This window comes from Haliotis rubra, unplaced genomic scaffold, assembly GCF_003918875.1.
Source record: "Haliotis rubra isolate DU_JTF1 unplaced genomic scaffold, ASM391887v1 Scf255, whole genome shotgun sequence".
Classification (NCBI taxonomy): domain Eukaryota; kingdom Metazoa; phylum Mollusca; class Gastropoda; order Lepetellida; family Haliotidae; genus Haliotis; species Haliotis rubra.
Window position 1 is genome coordinate 394,050 of NW_025766614.1, and position 6,882 is coordinate 400,931.

Sequence of the window (6,882 nt, forward strand, 5' to 3'; positions counted from 1 at the left end):
GTTCCCAGAAAGATAGACACACAACGCCGGGAGTAGCTATATTGTGCTTCTTCCCGACTTACAAACTTAAAATATGTTGCAGAAGTGAGAAATAAATAAACATGTCATAAACATGAACATATTGTAGACAACGCATCTCTATTAAATGTCCACAATTACCTAGCACGTAATAAATGGAATACTAATTATGTCAAAATACTCTTTAAATGCGTATATGTGTGCGTGTCGGTGTGGACTTGCGTGTGCGTGTGCGCACGTCCTACATATCCCAATAAACTGCATTTGTCATTTACGTCTCACTTAGTTGAGCACTTCATGTATCTGCACCTAGTCTCCATCTTTCAGGCACTGTCGATTTCCATTTTATCAAATAAGAAGTATTGTATAAAAGACAAAACGGTAAGACAGATGCCTATATGTGTTCACTGATACAACAAGCATATATACAAAGTAAGATTCTAGTGAAAACTAAATCTTGGCACTTTTAACATATATAGTGTCGGCAGTTGTCCTTTGAAGCATTAAAAATAAGCTGATTGTAAACTGACCACAAAACCTTAATGATCTGATAGTAACATCGTCTTACGAGTCATCTAACCAATATAACAAAACCTACTTCGTTCACGATATCGACTATTAATTGTCAATTGAAATATATCTTTAATTCCTCAACAATCAATGCACATTTCGCGTTTAACAAAGGATTTCTAACGTTAAAATGACAATAATGACGTAGGATATCGTTTCAAAGTCGTAAAAAGTTAATTTCGGAGTTAAAGTAGAAGGGCGGCATTTACAGTTTTCAAACACAAGATCTCATGCAGTTAATCTGTAAACGATGTATGGAACACAGTATGTCAAGTGGTAAACTCCACACAATAGAGTCAGTCTACACACTAAACGTTTTTAGATGATATCGCTACTCCTAGCAAGGTGCTCCCAGTTTCATTTCAATAACAGCTCCATGCCTCGGGTCATAACAATCGTGTATCATGCTTAATATGAACAATTTACTCCCTCAGTCGTGGTACTGATGGCATTTTAATCGCTGTTGGGGGAAGATAGGCCCCGTCAGCATACCCGTCTCACCTCTGTGGCTTCCGACAAAGGAGAGGTGCTATTTATTTCACATATTTACTTTCTGGTATAAAACTGGCTCGCCAATTACCAGCCACTAAATGGAGGCGTAATCTTTGCCGTCGACTTTGTCAATGTGACGGTATGTGGCACAGGCTTCATCAGGTACCCGCAGTTTGTATCTCGCTTTGATCTTCCCCGACTTTTGTATGCCTGCCTCTGTATCTTGGATATGCAATCAATGGATGGAGTCAATCTTGTCTAAAGAGCGTTTGGGGACATTTGGATAGATATACATTCAGTCTATCTTTGTAGAATGTAGACTGTGAGAACCTGTTATAATTAACAGATTTCGTTCCGGATGAGATAGGTTATTTCAGCTTTTTGGTTGTCGGGTAGATGAATGACGGTAGAGATTGCTAAACTTTGGACCTGATCCGGAACGAAAAACCTTTTTTTATCATGTTTGTGATTTACTCTCTAAAAATAAGAGTCATGAGAAACGAGTAATACATAAATATATCACTGTTGTCATAGATCGACAGTAAAAGCGCAAGTTAGAATCTTGTATAATCAGAAGCTGTGTGTGTTTCATGTACTGCTTTTATGTTTCATAAACATTGAGTGTCTGAAGGTTGCCTCACTGCCATGACGAGGTATCAGCACGATCTGCCATGCACACTTAGAGTCCAAAGAGAAGGTTCAAGATGTTTTTAACCATAAACCAAACTGTCTCGCACACGGTTCCCCTTGCTCGCTACATTACCTAATTATAACATATTTTATTGCGTCATAAATATGAATATAATAACATTTTTGTAATAAATCATAAGCGTGGCGAATGAGGAAATGGTGTTTCATTTGTCGCACATGACACCAAAACACCCTATGCCTGTTACCCACTGACTCACAGGGGCATGTGATTATCCAGGAACTACCTTAATCTGTGTACTTTGAGCCACCAAACTCCACTTATATAAGCAACAGAGTTATACACGCTTCGGTCGCCATGTGCGTATCTACTATACCGACTCTCACGAGACATTATTTTTCGATTATACTCCAACCAAAGCTATGAAATACGGCCTTTACCATTGCAGACAGAAGAGTCGGCGACTACAGATTTTATGGCGTACTTCGAGCCGTGAAATAGTGTAGGGAAAGTACAAGCTTCAAAGCTTTGTATGGGAATTGCTGCTGTTTAACCGTCAAAACTTCACTGCGGTAACATTTTCCCGAACACAAACTGTCTTTATGAACGCTCCTGGTCAACAGAAATTGTGTACAAGGAATTGAAAAACACAGTAATCTGGTCAGACTGGTATTTAAGTTCTATGTCTCAATGTCCATTCAATCCGGACTTGGATAACCTGGACCCTCATACAACAGAACAGATACCCCTTTAATCCAAACCGATATGGGTGAATATTGAAGCGCAACCCTTTGATGTGCGTTAATGTCCCCATTTCTAACTCACATTGCGTGGTATACTACGATCCAAAGCTATCTTTCATCTTTCTTAGAAGTGGAAGCACATTTATAACTATATCAACTCAACAATCTAGGTTCGTAACCCCTCGTGTTCAGATATGCATCCATCCTGTATATACATACTACTACATGCATACACATCACATTGCATTGAAGTATGCATTACTGACAATTGCCGTGTACATGTATAAATCTAGTTTTATCACATGCAGCAAAATGAATCGGTCCGGATGTATGTTTTTTCTCTGAAATTTATTGAACAGGCTTTTAAAGATCTCCTTGTTTGATAAGAAGTTCTGTTTTAAATGTGTCAATGCCACGTTACACTTGTCAGCGAGTGTCTCTCACTGCGCCTACACAACCAGATCATGTACATTTCACAAGTCTCTCAGCTGATGAGGAAGTACAAGTCACCTGTCAACGTACCATATCTACTATCAAGCTCTACAACTCGTCGTCTTTCTATCTCAGCTCGTCCCCTAGCCGTCAGTCGAGTCAGCAGTACTGAGATGACAGCCATGTTCTCTGTGACTGGGGAGAGGGCGAGATTACTACACTTCATATTTGTGACATCGCTATCTGCTCCGGCGTCGTGTCAACATCGATAATCCCCCAGTACGGTTAAGCCGTCGACCACAGATTACTGAATGATTGAGCAAACTCAGTACAGTTTTTTGTGTGTCGGTTTCACTGTCATTGCCTTCGTATATGTTACACATTTCACCAATCCGTCTATATTTCTGATAGTCGGTTTCAATGTTTTATCATAATGATAATCTTCCAAGTATGACTCTTGTAATACATTTTTTCGTCTTGTTTAACCCAATGTGTTCACTTTTATTCGAAAATAAGTGACTTAACTTTCATTTAATATTATATGCATTAACGAGATGTGTCACTTAAAAGTGCTCAATAAGCGTTTTTGTTTATCCCGTTGCAAATGACTTTTGCCATTTGAACCGCGCGTTTCGTGTTTTTCTGCTTTGTGAAAAATATCCCTTTGTGTTGAGCTTTCACAACGGTTTGATATTACTGTGTAAATAAACCTTGCTAGTAATTATTATTAATGGGGACTGGTGAATTAATATACACTGTACACTTTACCATTTATTCACAGAAGTACAAATGATGTCAGTTCACTGTGCGCTTAAAATCAACGTAAGTGTGAAGAGATTGATATAGTTATGTTATCTTCAAAAGCATCATGTGGAAAATAATTCAGGCCATTTGGGTAACTATGACTCACCGGTATTCGAGCATTAAAGTTCATGGTCACTGAAGCCCAATAAACCAGCTAAATGATTTTCAAAAAATATTTGCAGCCACCAAAGAATTATCGAATGTTTCGTTTATATAAATTGTTCAAAAAGCAGACGTTTTGATAAAGCAATATATAAGTTATAAAACTGTTTTGTAATCGATTAGGATATATCCATAGCTTCATAAGACTGAAACAGATATCAGCGTGTGTGACTGGGTAATGCACATGGATCTTGGTCGTAGTGACATGTACACCTTATTTACTGTTGAGGTACTAGTTGCCCCTGTATACATGCCCGATCACTGACAACATTAATCTACAACGGGGTTCAGGGATTACCATCATGTATGGTGAAATGTACTTGACAAAGACTTGCCGGTTTAGTGCACTGTGTTGTCAGAGTACATACACCTATAGTGAAATACATTCCTACATCAACACAGACATTGCTATGTGCATACATTATACCATTGAGATATACTTCCAGTAATAAGTATCGATATCGAGATATACAGTACCTTTAATGTTACATCATCGTTCCTTTCTAAATTAGAACACATTTAACAGCATATTTATTCAATTATATTTTCCAAAGGAAATCAGTAAATAAGAGGTTGTTTTATGGTGTGTTTACGGTTTACATCGTACAGAAAATACGTTTTCACCTGTTTTGATGTTACACATATACGGAAGAAACAACCTAACAGAATGTGTATATATTTGCCAAAAGAAATAAGTAAATAAAGAGGTTGTTTTATGTTGTATTTACATCGAAAGAACCCCACTTTTCACCTGTCTTGATGTTGCACATATACGGAAGAAACAGCTTAACAGAATGATGTAACAGATGTTCGGATTCACATCTGTTACAGTGCGTGCATGATGTTCTTGTTTCGATAATATCTGAACATACTTTGACAATAAATGTACGACACCATGTAGATGCAATAAATGTCACCAACACCATACTGTTAATAACTTGGAGCAGGGTGATGGATGCTATGTATTGGCATCCCCAACCCCCCCGAGGTGAGCATGCCACGAGTAGGATGAGATGGGGGAACACCCCTATCCATCAGCGACCGGGTTGGGATTAAAGGCCATATAATTGTAATCCCAGCCTCTGGCTGACAAATTGATAACAAGTTAGGTTATGGGCCACATTTGACTTGTTTTACATGAATTGTGTTGAAATATTATGTTAACGAATCAGTAACGAGTAGCTTTGCTTTAGACAACATATCCTGTGAAGTGCAGACCTGTAGTTGAAACTTGGATTTGAATGTGTAAACAGCAACTAATAATTTAAGACATAATTATATTTCTATCAGAAGATTACATTTTCATAAATTATCAAAGTTACTGACTTGTTAATGTCCGTTCACCTTTCCTCTACCAGTGCTCCTCATCAACAGCACGTATGCCGACGTTATGATGGTATGATCAACCTGTACAATGAAATATTGTCCTCTCCTGATTAAACGTCAATTCGTTTGGATCACAAACACACACGTTGCACAAATTATGAACAATTTGGAAACAACAATTAATAACATCCACCATCATTGATTTGTATTTATTTGTATGTTGGACCAACAGACCCTGTCAGGCGAACCCCTCACCTCAGCATCTGAGGAGTGTGTGTGCCTCCAAGCCCTCCATGTCGACCTAGCTATTGAGAGAACGGTGAGGTTCAGGCCTACTTGTATAGTTCCATACAGGAAGAGATATATTTTATTATTGTGAGACACTATAGTCAAGATTTTACTTGACACGTTATTAAAATACAAGTAGACCACTTCAAAACTTAGCAAGAGTTCTGTAGCACTGCAGATTGAACACACAAGTTTGACTGACAAATACTACAATAAGTATCTGTATTTATTGTCCACTTCCCTGTACAGTAGGATATGGTGACATGTTCAAGTCAACAACTCCAGCTTGTAATAATTTGTCAACTAACCACCGTGGACGTCGTCGTGTTTAGTCGGTGAACTGTCGTCGTGGCTTCACTGTTGGAGATCCCTGGATGCAGCCTCTAGCCACGTCCTCGCATTAAGAAAGTGCAGATTGTGAATGTTTGACATGTATATTTATTATCATGATCCTTATTATCACCATGATCACCATTCTAAGCTTTGTCATTGTCGACATGGTAACGGAGTTGTAATTGTTTACAATGTTCAGTCAAGAGATTGCATACAAGGAAAAAAACAGACGGAAAGTTGAATTTTGGTAAATCATGTTTTCATGAGTTTTAAGATGCTTTAAAATTAACGTGTTATCTAAATAAAAAAAAATTAAAACACAGCTGATTTTTAAAACTCAAAATAGCATTGGTGTTAACCTTAGATGACCTTGACATTTGATATGTATAATCTATCGGCAAACCCTAGTTCACTGACAATGGATAACTGTCTGTCTGTCAATAAATAATAATTGTCAATTGCATATACTGAAAATAGCTACCCGAAAGTACACCTGCTGCGTTCAAAGTTCGAGCTGATATATCGTGACGTTTGACGTCGATAATAACTGTAGTTCCACCTCTATACAGGAATACACCAGGGACCATATACCGGTACATGATCTATGGATATACTCCCATCGGCCGCATATACACACTATTGATTTAACGTTTACTATAATGTCTTGTTTACAAGTTCCGAGATTGCGACCTGGACGAGTTGAATGAGTCCAATTTTTCTCCTACCGTTGTGTTTTAAGACGAGAGTTTCAACATATGTGATAAAGCTTGGCTCAATGTTCTACCTCCATTATGTTGTGTTTTATTGATATCGGAGACATGACAAAATGGGTTTGAAGAGGGTAGTTCAACTCTGGGAGCAGCCAGGGCTAAACTCGGACAATAGACTTTAGTATAATACTTCATAGTGTAGCGCTAACTGCCAGGGTTTAAACAAGCGACATGCTTTGCTGGTTGTCAAGTTCGTGTATGCAGTTAGACTTTAAGCGGATCGTGCCACAGACGGGGACGAATATCTTACAACTTTTCCTCCCCAAGTGTCAAGAAGAGTTGAGGGAATCACCGC